The sequence below is a fragment of the Monodelphis domestica genome, chromosome 3, assembly GCF_027887165.1.
Source record: "Monodelphis domestica isolate mMonDom1 chromosome 3, mMonDom1.pri, whole genome shotgun sequence".
Taxonomy (NCBI): domain Eukaryota; kingdom Metazoa; phylum Chordata; class Mammalia; order Didelphimorphia; family Didelphidae; genus Monodelphis; species Monodelphis domestica.
In genome coordinates this window covers 264,636,660-264,651,190 of record NC_077229.1, presented here as the reverse complement: position 1 = coordinate 264,651,190, position 14,531 = coordinate 264,636,660, and the positions used below count along the sequence as shown (strand labels likewise).

The 14,531-nt window shown below is 37.8% G+C and overlaps 1 protein-coding gene across 47 annotated transcripts in view; it reads right to left on the bottom strand.

Annotated features, from left to right (window-relative positions):
* EPB41L3 (erythrocyte membrane protein band 4.1 like 3) overlaps positions 1–12,537 on the bottom strand; it is a 243,190-nt gene extending 230,653 nt beyond the window's left edge. For 7 of the 47 annotated variants that reach the window (XM_056823691.1, XM_056823700.1, XM_056823694.1 and 4 more), the window contains exon 1: positions 12,271–12,537. The gene's annotated coding sequence lies outside the window, so the exon portion shown is untranslated. Of the gene's footprint in view, positions 1–8,711; positions 8,922–11,393; positions 11,628–11,989 lie in introns of those variants that run through there. The other 40 variants (XM_056823701.1, XM_056823705.1, XM_056823712.1 and 37 more) reach the window with 27 other exon arrangements.
* Positions 12,538–14,531: the final 1,994 nt, after the last annotated feature.

Genomic DNA, 14,531 nt, shown 5'->3' with positions numbered 1-14,531 from the left:
CAAAACAAATGAGCATGTTCCTCTACCATTAACATTCATTAGCACATTAAAAAAAATAAAAATGCAGCAACACCCCAATAGAGCAACAAAGCTTTCAATCTCCTCCACATCTTCAACTAACAAGCTGAATGCTACAATATTTTCAGACTCCTTAGGAAATATTAGTATATCGTTGTAATCTTTGTCAACAGGATTACTTTCTCATTTCTGTAAAAACTTTGCCTTCCTATTCTAGCTATTTGCCTAATACCAATAACAAACATTATTCACAAATGTTATCTGTCAAGTCTTGATGTTTATCTGACAACATGAATAGTTCAAATTAAGACACTTCCCTCAGGCTTAACAAAATAAACATTTGAGAAGCTTAAAGACCAAAGACTAGAATTCTTAAAGGCTAAGAAATTCTTAACATGGGGTTTGGGGAACTTTTAAAAAATATTTTTATAACCATTTCATAAAAATGGTTTCTTTTAAAGCCTATGCATTAAAAACAATTCAAGAAGGGGTCCATAGGCTTCATCAAACAGCCAAGGAAGTCTAAAATATGAGAAAAAAAACTCTAAGAATTTTTTCTACATATTAAAAGAAGGCATTCCATGTTTTTACAAAACTCTACTGGCATCTGAGATCCAAAATAAAGAGTTATACTTCATCCATATCTACTATCTCCTCATCTAAAACATGAGGTCAATAGATACCTTTATTTCATTTAACAAATGAAGATCAGCAACTTTCCCAATATTGTACAACATTCAAATGAGAGGCAAGGGTCAGATAAATAGGACTCTTAATTTCCCAATACACTACTTAGTTCGCTAATAAAAAGCACTCCTCCCAAATTAAAGTTAATGAATTTGAAATTGCCAAATTTCTCTTTCTGACCATAGGGCTGAAGATTGGTGTTTTTGTTGTTGTTCTCATCAGATAGATAAATAAAGAATCTCAAGAGCCAGAAGGAATTTCAGGGTCTACTATTTCAATTAGTGCCTGAATAGGAATCTTCTTCAAAACATGCATCAAAAGTGAGTGTTCAGCTTCCATTCAACTGGCACCATGACTGGAAACTCACTACCTGACAAGAAATTAATTCTGCTCCAGGACATCCCTAATTAATTAGAGATGTTTCCTCAGATCAAGCTTCAGTCCGTGTCCTGGTAATTTCCAGTCATTGTTCCTATTTATTTCCTCTGGGGCCAACCAAAATAAGTATACTTATTGGCCAACTAATGCAGCTCATTGCTACATTGGCTTTTTTTTTTAATGCCTTCTAACACTGTTGATTCATATTGTACTTTCATGGATCTAAACTCATCAGGTCATTAACATATTTATCACTGTCTAATCATGTCTCCTCTCTTGAACTGTTGAGTCAAAATGTAGGACTTAACATGCATCTTCATTCAATCACATCTAATCATTTTGTTTTTTATTTCATGTATCTACTACCTATTCGAATTGTATATAATACATGCATTAAGTAATGTTTTTCTAACTTGATTTTGATGTGAACCATTCATGATTCTAGTTAGTCAAAAATTTTTGGGAATTTGATTCTATCATCCAACATGGGAATCCATCTTCCAAGATAGTAGCATTCACAAATTTAAGCATTCATTTAAGTCATTGATTAAAAAAAATGTTGAACTGAAGAGATCCTAGTACAGATCCCTAGGACATGTTAGCAGAGAACAATTAAAGTTGACATCAATTTATTAATGACCTCTTTGGGTCCAGTCATTCAACTACCTCCAAAGCCATCTAACTATACTATAATTTAGGCCACCAGATTGAGAATCTGTTATATGTCTTGTTCCAATTCAGGCATATCACTGTATGTTTACAGTATTACTTTTTATCTAAATTAGTATAGAAACCTTGTTTAAAATGAAAATACTGTTAGTTTGTCAAGACTGGCTCCAAATCAAGAAAGAGCTATCAATTTGTCAACCCTTTGTAGAATTGAGTGAGGCAAGGTTTCACACACTTTTAATGATCAATGCTTTCCTTTCTAAGAGCCAACAAATCATTTCTTTCTTTCTTTTTTCTTTCTTTCATTCTTTCTTTTTCTTTCTTTCTTTCTTTCTTTCTTCCATTCTTTCTTTCCCTTCTTTCCTCCCTCTTCCCTACCTCCCTCTTTCCTTCTCTCTCTCTCTCTCTCTCTCTCTCTCTCTCTCTCTCTCTCTCTCTCTCTCTCTCTCTCTCTCTCTCTCTCTCTCTCTCTCTCCCCCTCTCTTTCAAATATTTTTCCATGGTTGCATTCATGATTTTCCCTCCCCCCTCTCAGAGCTGACAAGCAATTCTACTGGTTTATACATGTATCATTGTTCAAAATCGATTTCTATATCACTCATATTTGCAATAGAGTAATCTTTTTAACACTAAAACCCCAGTCATATCCCCATTGAACCATGTGATCAATCACATTTTTTTTCTTCATAACAAACCATCTCTTTAATATTTAAGCTGACAGTGACCTTGGAAATCTAACAAGTCCCTCATTTCAACGGATGAAGAAACTAAGGTAAAAAAGTTCAAAGCTATAATAGCTTTCTTAAAACACAATTTAATGAGCACATTAGTAGACATATAACCCACCCTTTAGAGTGCAATATTCACACTATGCAAGAATCTTCATCATACAGACTACAAATAGTAAATTATAAGTACACATTTCAGAGTCAGTTTTACTCACATCTGGTTCCTTAGTCCTAACCTATTTTACCTTCAATCAACTCTCTCAACTACTTGAAGGGGGCAGGGAGGGCAGGAATTCTCTTTGACTTAGATTTGGATACAGTCCAAAGACTGGTTTGAAAATATTCTCTTTTCAGCTGTCTAACATCGTGCTGTTCGAGCTAGATGTGTCTGTTCCTAGGATCCCTTAACAAGGACTTCCTGAATCATCTTCTAACTTTAGGTCCCTGCTATAGGATGATGTTCTGTGAGTGTCTTCTTTTTGAATTTATTTTAATTTCCAGGTAGTTCTTTTCCTTTAGCATCTTGGCACAACCTCCCCCCAACCCCACCCTCTCTTCTACTTCTGTTACACTTCCTACCCTGGAGTCATTGCTCTGTCTCCAAGATCACAGGATCTTTATTTTACAAGGGGATCTTGACTTTAAAAGGGGCTCCTGAGTTCACCTTGTCTAATCCCCCGTTTTATAGATGAGGAAACTAAGGTCCAGAGTGTTTAAAGATCACACAGATAGCAAGTGGCAGAGTCTTGGATATTAGCTTTCTCATGTATCCTATTTCCAAGAGTTAAGCACTATTGCTCTTTAGAATTCCCAATGTCTAATCTAGGACAATTCTGATGGACTTATGACAATGCTATCTGCCTCCAGATAAAGAACTTTTGGAATCAGAATGAAGACCAAAGCATGCTTTTTTTAATTTGGGTTTTTATTTGGGGGTTTTGCTTTTATATGATTATTCTCCTATAAAAATGAACAATATGGAAATGTGTTTTGCATGATAATACATGTAATCCAGATCAAATTGCTTACCAGCTTCAGGAGTGGGGAGGGAAGGGAGAAAAGGAGACACTTTGAATCCTATAACTTCAGAAAAATTATGTGGAAATGTGTTATTATATATAACTGGTAAAAATAAAATATCTATTTAAAAATAAAATAAAATTTCCATTGTCAGTTATGATATTGGGAGAATCATCTTCTTGGAACCTCAATTTCCTCAATTTCAAAATGAGCATATTAAACCATATAATTTGCCAAGTAAAGCTGATGTCTGCCATTCCATGACAAATCTATTAACAATATGATAGCTGACTTTAAGTGCTTAAAGACCTTCATGTGAAAGATGGGCCATATTTGCATTGCTTTAGCTCCAGTGGGACAGAATTAGGAAGAGGAGTACTTATAGAGTTATAGAGACGGAGACTTCAAATAATAATAATGATAATAATAATACCTTTCTAATACTTAAATACTTATTTTACCAAAAGTAGACTTCACTGCTTCATGGAGTAGTGAATTACCCCTTCAATCTGAGGTCAAATGACCAATTCTTAGTCAAATCCAATACTCCATAGGCTTCTGAAACTCAAAATGTCTCAAACAAAACTCATAATCTTTCTCCTCCTAATTTTCCCTTCTTCCCAACTTCCTTATTACTTGCATCACTTGTCCTTGCTGATGGGGGAAGTAGTGGTCCTTCATTTTGGAAAAGGACCAAACTCTTTGAGGCTCATAACTACTCTTTGATTCCCCACTATCATTGACTAGACATATTGAATCTTGCTTCTCCCTTCACAATATCTCATGTTATACATTTGTTTCTTCTCACAACCGCCACACTAGTTTATACCTTTATTGACCTCTTGACTGGACTATTGCCATAGTCTTCTAATTGGTCTTCCTGTCTCTTGTTTCTCTCCTTTCTCCCATCCATCTTCCACAAAGTTCCCAAAGTGATTTTTCCAGGTTTTATAGAGTCAAACCATGCTCAATAAACCACAATGACTCCTTATTTCTTCTAAGATATAAAATTATCTGGGCATTTTGAGCTCTTAATAACGTGGTTCCTTCCTCCTACTTTCAAAGTCTTACTACAATTTACTCTGTCCTTCATTCACTCTACAATGCAGTGATACTCATCTAATGGTTGTTCTCTGCACACTCCATTCTGTCTCCTTTCTCTGTACCCTTTTTTGCTGGCAGTCTTCCAAGCCCAGCCTGTCCTACTATCTTACATTAATTTCATCATTTCATGACATCACTCAAGTCTCAGCTCAAAGCCTACTTTCTACAGCAAGCTTTCTGGTCTCCTTAGTCACCAGAGCTTTCTTTCTACTCTGTAAGCATCTTACCTATTTATTTACATGTTGTTTTCAAATACTATGTAAGCTCCTTGAGAGCAGACAATGTTTATGTGTGCTTATTTTTCTTTGTATTTTATTCCCAATGCCTATAATATCTGGCATAATGTAAACGTTTAATGACTGTTTCTTGGTTGATGGAAGTTATGATTACCCAGATGGCTTCTAAGGCAGTGGGTATTAATCTTTTTGAATCATGGAACTCTTTAGCATTCTGGTAAAGTCTACAGATTTCTCAGAATTATGTTTTTAAAATTGCAAAATAAAACACATAAGATTACATAGAAACCAATTCTATATATTTTAATTTTTTTAACTTCACAGATTCTGCCTGCCTCAGGTTAAGAACCCCTGCTGAACCCCTATTCCAATTCTGAGACTGTGTGAACTATAGTGTCCATAAGTAATAGATGTTAATGCAAAAAAAAAAGAGGAGGGAAATATTATTTCAATACACCCATAATCAGGGAAGGAACCATTATCATGAGACCTTTTACTCGCTCTGTTACCACTGCAATGATTCCTTTCTATCTTGTGAACAGACATACCCAATGGAGCACCAGAATCCCCCCCCCCCTTCCTTCTCCTTAAATCCTGTCAGCATCAGTCCCAGTTACCTAACAGAGGAGTGTTTTACCACACTTAACAAGGGAAGGAGGACCTCTGCTATGAACATTTCCTACCCAACTGAGAGATTGTATAAGAACCCAAACATTACTCCTTTAAAAGGGAAATAATGAGAGACAGACAGACAGACAGACAGACAGAGACAGAGACATAGAGAGAGAGTTATCCTCACTGACTGCTCTTCCAGTTTTATTGGCCATTTCTCTAAATGGCCCATCTATCTGTCTTTGGTTCTCATCACTCCCATGGTACTCTCCTCTGCTCTATGCCCATTTTTATTTCACAAGGCCTCTCCTTTTCAAAAGTTTTCTTCTCCACTCCTCCAAATACCTAAATTATCAGTGATAACTAGGGGAAAGGGGCTTCAATTTAAGAAGCTTCTGTTTCAGCATCCCTCTCCATAAATGAAGATCCACATTTTCTAAAATTTAATAGACTCACAGATTTGCATCAAGGTTAAATGACTTGCCAGTGACTAGATTGGCAAATTATATAAGTCTGAAGCAGAATTTGAAGCCATGTTTTTCTGATACCAAAATGGTCACTCTATCCACTAAATCCAACTAAAGCCTTGATAAAGTGACTGACTTCAATTTTGCTTCATCATTTATTTGGTAGAAGTACAAGTAAGGAAAAAAATAAACCAAACGTTTCAAAGGAAGACAGAGGCCTGGATGAATAGCACCCACTCAAAAATCTTCACTAACTCCCCAGGGTCTACTCAATAAAATGTAAACTTTTTAGCCTGGCATTCAAAGCCCTCTGCAGCTGAACCAGCCTACCTTTCCAGGCTTTTTTCACTACTCCTCTACTCATTCCCAAAATGAGCTTTATGCTTCTTTCAGTCCCTCAAATTCTCCCCCCCCCCACTTTGCTTATGTCATCTTTAGTATAATTTAAGGGACAGAGAAACTATCGGTCTACAATTTGCCAGTGTTCATACAACTAAAAAAACATAATTCATCTGTACCTCAGTTTCCTCGGCTCTCAAACAGGGATACTGCTTCTGACTGATCTTTCCTCAAAAGGTTATTGGGAAAAATACAATAAAAATGACTGTAAAGTGCTTTGTAAAATGAGAAATCATATATAACTTTTTATCTTTTCCCCCCTTTTGCCTCATCCTAAATCTTTGTCTATTAAAATTCCATGTTTCTTTCAAGCCTAATGCAAAGGATCTCTCTCTTCCCTCACCTCCTAGTCAAGTTTCCCTCATCTGAACCTTCTTGGCACTTTTTTATTTTTAACCATCGCATGGCATATGAAGGTAACTGTCAGGGTACTACAGTTTTTCATATTTTTTCCTTATTCCTAGTTTGTGAATCCCTTGAAAGCATACATTTAACAGTAACATAGTCAGGGAGAGAAAAGTCAATTTGAAAAAAGCTACAAGTGCACAGAACAATGTTCAAAATACTTAATTCTAGAAATATAAAAGGGAAAAAATTCCAGATTTCCTACTACTGAGGGCTATTTAGTGAAACTACTGTGATTATCAGCAGTGCTGATTCTGTTCTCTTTTTCACAGTCTCTCTTTATAACATCACCTCATTTTTTTTTCTTCTAGGATCTCTCTCTGTGCTGATACCCACTATAACACCAATTAGGGCTAGAAAGAGAAAGACTTCTATCCATGAATCTATTCTTTTTTCTCCCCTGATACCTGCACTGTTCTTTTCTCTCATATGGCAGAACCTCCAGCGCTTGCCTAATTTACAGCTGAGAACATAAGTAGTAAGCTCATTACAAAGAGTATTAGGCCATTAAAACAAAACAGCACAGATGAGTTCAGTAATAGAAATCTGAAAATGAAACACGAGTAAAAATAAATGAACCTTTTTAAACATTCTCTTTGTGGGGAAATACATGTAGAAAGAGCCTCAGTTTCTATTCAGTTCAACAAGTACATACAAATATGTGCTTCTGCCCATGTTAAGCACCAGGGCCTTGCCCTCATGCAGCTCATAATTTATCTGGAGGAAAGAGGGGGGGAGGGGAAGAATACTTAAAGCCATTTGGCTTATTTCCTTTGTTTTTAAATCTAACACTGATCTTTTTCCCCTTAAGTGAAGAACATAAGAACTATGTATCAAAATGCCAGCATTCTAGAAATTAAGTTGTCAGCTTTTTCTCTAGACTACGACTACAAAAGAATTACGGGGTTAGAGCTAATGAAACCTTACACTTGAGCACTGTGCAATTTCCCTAATCATTCTAAGGTCTAAAAATGTTCCAAAGAAAACCCAACCATTAGATTTGCAATTTTCTCTCTTTAATTTCACTTTCTTTCTTGTTGGTTTCCTATTTACACTTTTGCTTTTGAAATCTGGGTCCAGGTGGAGCTGTGCATTTATAATATATACACAGAAATGGCATGTACTCTATATCGATATTGATATAGGGATATACACACAAACATACACAACTATATGTGTGTATATACACATGTGTACATAAATGCACATGTTTATTATTGTATACATACACATATGTGCATATACATTAATATGTATTGTGTATGCTGGTATACATCTTGTATAAGGGGTCACTCTAAGAGGAATCTTTTTTTTACAACTTGCAGATTTTCTATAATTAAACAAAATGCTCATAATCACATTAATTTTTTAAAAAATAAATATCTTAAAGATGCCTGATTTCATCAGTCTTCTAACTTCTTGTCCATAGAACTGATTATGAAAAATGTTCATTCAGAGTAGAAAATCCCACAATGGCAATTCCTGCATTAAAATTTTAAACTAAAAATGCTTAATCTCTAAAGTAATTGATAAATATAATAAAATACAAGTGGAAATCAATCTCCTATACAGGGAGCAAAAAAAAAAATGAATCTTACTTAGAGGATTTCCCAGGTTTTTCACCTTGTCAATTTAAGTTCTATAACTTTAGTAAAAGAAAATGAAACCTCCAAGGACCACAAGAAGACCCTTCCCTGTTCAAAGATGTATTATTTATTGAGTGAATTAACATATCTTCTAGTTCAAGAACTTTTAATAAAAACACTAATTCTACTGCACTTGAAGAAAATCAGGAAAGGTGTTTGATCACCTTATAGAATGGAAATATCTGCTACATTATGCCTTTTGTTCACTTGTTTTCTCCCTACATTTTAGAATAGTGATTCCCATTATCCCATAAAACCCCTTTCTTTTTTTTTTATTCTGTGAAACACACCCTCACATGCAGGTTTAAATTTATTTCTACCTTTCAATTCTTTGAAAAATACCTTATGGTGCAGTTCAACTTGAAGTATGGATAGTCTCATTCATTTAGCAGACAAAGTTGAATCTATCAAGATGGTTCAGACAGTCTGGTTTTCCCTGCCCCACCCTTGTTTCCTTTGAGCCATAGTGATGTCACAACACAGGGCAGTGCAATGACTTCACTGCTACAGTTCTCCTGGCTTCTGATCACACAATTCTTTGCAGTCAAGGCAAATCAAATAACAGAAGAGCTGTCCTTCTTTCAGAGTAGTGTTGAATATCTGACACATTTCCAACAGATTAGTAGCTAGCCTTTAAAAGAAACATATGTAACAATTGCAACACTAAGAACATCTCTAAATGAAGTGGAGCTGAAGATGAAGGTTTTGTGGTTTTGAAGATTTCATCTATATAATATATTATATAACAGTGAAAACTAGGCATTGAAGTGTTGAATGACAGAGATAAGATGATCAGGGCAGATTTCACAAACAAGCAACTTTTTTTTTTCTTCATGATGTCAACTTCACACAGAAAACACACTTTCAATTACTCTTCAAGCCACTCAGAGTTTTCTTTTCACCATCAGGAATGTCATTACTGATATGCAAATTTTAATTCTTCTTTTAAACTTCAAATTAAAAGGGCAAGAGTATGGTCTTACTGTGCCTAAGAAAAATAATACTTAATGCTGCAAATGCCTTCAAAATCTAATCTACCATATGTTAAATATATAAGGAGATGTCAAGAAAAGGCCATATTGTTTTTTTTTTCAACCTACAAATGAGACAGTATATGCATGGATCTCTCATCTAGCTAGGCAGATATTCCTTTGGAACATGTTTTTTTTTTAAGTGAACTTGGTCAAATATATCTAAAAAGTACCTATGACTACATCATCTTACATCCAGGATCTAACAGTTCAACATTTGAAGAATTTTTGCACGAGCAAAGTTCTATGTATCACACACACAAAAAAAGAAGAAAATCTAAGGAGTACTTTTAAATCAAAATACATGAGGGAAACCCATCACTAAGATAATTAATATATTAAAATATTTTGTCTTTGATCTGAGACAACTCAGTCCTTTTTATTAAAAGTGACTATAATTCAAAATTGGAACTTTTTACTTGTTCAACTAGGAAATAATAATTTAAAAGGCAGTTTTAATTTTGTGAAATGATTTGCACACAGGATTAGTATTTATGCTAGACAAACTATATTTGACAACATGAGCACCCACATTTTGTTTTTCATCATCATCATCAAAAATGGCGATGGACACTCTAGAATTTAAGTTCCATAACTTTTCCAGAAAACAAGGTATTGTTATATCACTCTTCTGGCCAATTAAGCTAAGTAAATTAACAGAAGTTAAAGTTTTGTCACCATCCTGTAACACTAAAAAAAAAGTTTTAAAATTTAAGAAAAGCTCATTAAAAACCAAAATGAAAAACTCATTCTTAAATCCTAACAAATATTTTGTATTTGTTTGATTGGTTGATCAAAAGAGCTATGTTAAAACTATGACCAGATACAGTTAGCTCATCAGAGATGGCAAAACCAATTTGGTTAACATCCCGTATGTTATTATTTTTGTTTAATTAACACGTTTAAATCAATATTGAGTTCAAAGGAAATTTTTAATCATGTGGCATCAAGATACTGCAAATAAGGAAGTTGTTTCTTCAACTAAGTATAACTTCAGTACTCCTGGCTATCTCAAATAAAGAAATAAACTGTTTAGAAAAGACAGGTAAAACGTCTGCAAAGGCAATTTAACAAGACAAACGTAAAGCAGCAGAAATTCTAAATAGAAAATAATGAAAGCTTTGGATGAACAGAACTAAGATTTCCTGACACCCACCCCCCACACACACACACAGTATCTCCATCCCGGACGCCTGTCATTAATGCCATCTGTTTTCCTTTAGCATCATTTCGTCCTGTCAGTAAAGAAGGTTTCCCCAACTTAACTCCAAGCATCAGTTGAGCAAAACCTTAGGAAACCTTTGATTTGAAAATGCCCAAAGCAAAAGAAACACCGCGCTGCCACTGCAGAGGACCAGTTACAATTTACTATGTAACCACACCCACCGCATTGCAGAAGCCCTGGACTTTGGTGGGGAGGTAGTGGAGAAGGGTGCAAGGGATGTGGGTAGGGGCTATAGGAAGAGAAATCCCAGGCAGCAAAGCAAGAGCTCCATTCACGAGAAAATACCCCCTCCCCAGCTTTACAAAAATGGCTATGAACAAACTAAAATAAAATGGCCAGAGCTTTCCCCCAACCCCCACTCGAACCCTGCTGCACAGCCTCCTTTGCTGCCTGTCTAGCCCGCATGCAGATCGCAGCCCAGCAGTCTGTCAGGTAAGCAATGCAGCATACAGATACCCGACTCAGATGCTCTGGGGTGCAAGTCCCAGCTCTGATCAAGTTAAATTGGGGGCAGAGGGGACGGACGAAGTCAGGAGAAGGGAGGAATAAGGGACAAGGATTTACCCAGGTGTCCAAACCAAGAGCAAACCCTTTTAGACACTCGCTCCTCCTTCCCCTTTCCCCCCTACCCCCCCCCCTCCCAGCTGGGAATGCAGCATTTGCCATTAGTCTCAGGGAATCATGCCCTAGTTAAAAGGAAGGAGGGAAGTTACATAAAAGCCAGAAGGTTGTGCTTGGGCGAGGGGGGATGCTTTGTGCGCTACCTACCTTATCCTGACCTCAAATCCAAAGCAATCCCCTTGGTGTCCCCTCTGCACAGTCTTACATCGGGCGCGTCTCTGGTGCCGCGTTAGCAGGGGGCAAGGCGCAGCGAGCAGAACACGCAAGCAGAGATTCCCCCCCACCCCACCCCTTCGCCTGACAAACCGCTGCAAGGAAGCGGGGCATCTGGCATGGAGGCCCCCAGGAGAGCTGCAGAGGCAGCTGCGTTGCATCGTTGTCCTTCTAAGCGGGCCAAGGGCTGGTCTAAGAGGAAGGGCCGGCTTGTAGGAGGGGACAGACGAAACCCCGTCCTTACATGCAGGACTCCCCCTCCCCAGCTCGTCTCCCAATCCCTACTCTCCACCCACCACCAAGTGTTAACTTTAAAAATGGCGCCTCGAAACAAGAATTTAAAAAATAATAACAGTAATTCATATAAAGAAATGGAAAAGAAGACTGTATTTTAAAAACTCCCTCGCTCATTTAGGGCCTCCAAGAAAACCAAGGCTGGAGGCCAGCTATCCTGCTCAACCCAGGGTCCCTGTTCCCTTCCACCCCCCGCGCCATCTCTGCAAAAAGAAAAAGGAAAGGGAGGAATGTACCTTGGCGAACAGGGGCAAGAATAGCCAACAGCTGCCGGCGCCAGAGAAGGAATCAGGGTCTGGGGCCCCGGAGGCTTCCTGCGAATCAGAGAGGGGCTTACAGTGGCGACGGTGGTGGTAGCGGCAGCAGCAGCAGCCACAGCCACGCGTCAGCCACCCCGCGCAGCCCAGCTCAGCTCAGGACTAGTCTCGGACACATTTCCAGCAAATCAGGAAGGTGGAGACTCCCTTCGGATGCGTCCCCCTCCCCCTACGAATCACAGCTAGGAGAGAAAAGTTACCTTTCGGATCTATAGTGCGTCCGGGACTTGCCAGGTTTGGGGGCAAGCAGCCAGTCACTACCCCCTTCTTTCGGTCAGTTTCGACTGCCAGACCAAATAATCCGGAGTGTTTTGTAGAACCAGCCAAGAGAGGAGGATGGGTTTTCTTGCCCCCAGTTCCCTCCCCTCCCTGTCCGCCCCCTCCTTTTGCTGGAGATGCAGAGGCACCCGGGCACACACGCAAGGAGATATCCAACTGAAAACCGACGTCGATCCTGATCCACCCTCCTCAAAGTGGAGGAGTGGTTAAGCCTACAGTACTTTAGAAGAGTTACAATGTAACAGTTTTCTCCCCTTAGGAGTCTATTTGAAGATAATGCCACTGCAATGACTATAATTTTGATTTCTATTATAATTATTTGCTTTGCAAAAAGACAGACTCTGGGTTTGACTTGGAATGGTCTTGAGAATTAAGTCAGTAAGAGCGTGTGTGTGTGTGTGTGTGTGTGTGTGTGTGTGTGTGTGTGTGTGTGTTTTGGGAGGAGGGAGAGGAGGAGTGTGACTGGTTTGCTTTAATATTCAAATGTAAGAAAATTCAAAATTACCTTTAGCAATCGAGCAGGATGCTGCAGTTCTTGGGAACCCTATCTCCTCCCCATATTTAAAAGTGTGCCTTCTTGATTCCCAATCCCTTTCGCAAAACTGAAACAATTACCGAAAAGAAGTGCTCCAGTGACTAGGTTTTGAATTCTGATTCTAAGGGTAGGGAAAGAATTTGGCTCAGTGGAGACAAGCTTTTCCATCTGTCAACTACCACATATTCATTGAACACCTATTAGTCTAACAAACTGAAGGTTTGTGGAAGGTGCAGAGCATAAAGAAGTCCCTGAGAAGGAAGTTAACATATAGGTGGACAGATAAGACAGCCTATGAAACAAGCATACTATTTTCCAATTTAGTTTATTTGTTTTTATTTTGGTTTTAAATGAGTATTGTCTTACAACAATGAACAATATGGAAATGTTTTCCATGATAATACATGGATAAACCAGGGGAATAAAATGAAGACATACCCACATAATAGCAGAGAAAGCACCCTTTTATAGTCATTGGGAGGTCACAACCTCTCAGTCACTCACAACTGGAACCTCTCTAAGTCTGTAAATTACAAGTGAGTTTAAAATCTACATTCATGGAGAATGTTTGGAATTTCCCATCTCTGTCTTGGACCCTAAAAATATTCATAAGTACCCACCTCCCATGACTTTTGTAAGCTCAAATGAGAATTATATAAAGCGTTTTGCAAAACTTTAAAACTATTCATTATTAAGTGAAAAGAATAAATAAATACTATAGGAACTCAAAGGAGGGAAAGAAAGACTGGCAGTGGGGCAATCAAGTAGACTTGCTTTGCAGAGGAGGCAGGACTTGTTATAGGCCTTCAAGAATAATTAGGGGGTGTTTAGTGAAGTGGAGGGGAGGGAGGAGAGACACTTGTAAATAAACTCTATAAAAAATTCTTTTTAGGTAGAGCATAGGGCATTCCCTATGTATGATAGATAAGGAGAAAGATAAGAGCAAAGTGCACATAAGGGAATATCCAAGGCATGAGAATTATTGTGGCAGACTGACTGAAGTAGAAGTAGAAAAGGCTGATGGGAAAAGTCGTGAGATGAGCAAATGTAATAATGAAAAATAGGATGATAAAAATGGAAGTAAGGTATCTAGGTGGCTCAATGGATGGGGAACCATGTCTAAAGACAAGACTTGGTCACAGGTGCAAGTCTGGCCTCAAACACTTGCTAGCTATGTAACCTTCAACAAGTCACTTAACTGCACTGCCTAGCCCTTACCACTCCTCTGCCTTGGAATTAATATCTTCTATTGATTCTAAAATGGAAGGTAAGGGTCGTGTTGTTTTGTTTTTTAAAGCAGGTGAAAGCCAAATTTTGGCAAGCTCTGAATTCCAGATTAAGGAATTTGAATTTTCTAAGGTAAGCAATAGGAAATTGCTGAAGGAGTATGAATAGGGGAACGCTATTATTAAAATAGTGTTTCAGTAAAATTCATTTTTGGGGAATGGGGTTTTTTTTGGCAAAGGTATAGGAATAGTTTGCCATTTCCTTTTCTGGCTCATTTTACAGATGAATAAAGTGAGGTATAAACAGAAGTGACTTGCCCAGGGTAATACAGTTAGTAAGTGTCCAAGGCTAGATATGAACTCAGGTCTTCCTGACTGTGGGTCCAGTACCATATCCACTTTGCCATTTAGCTAGCGAATT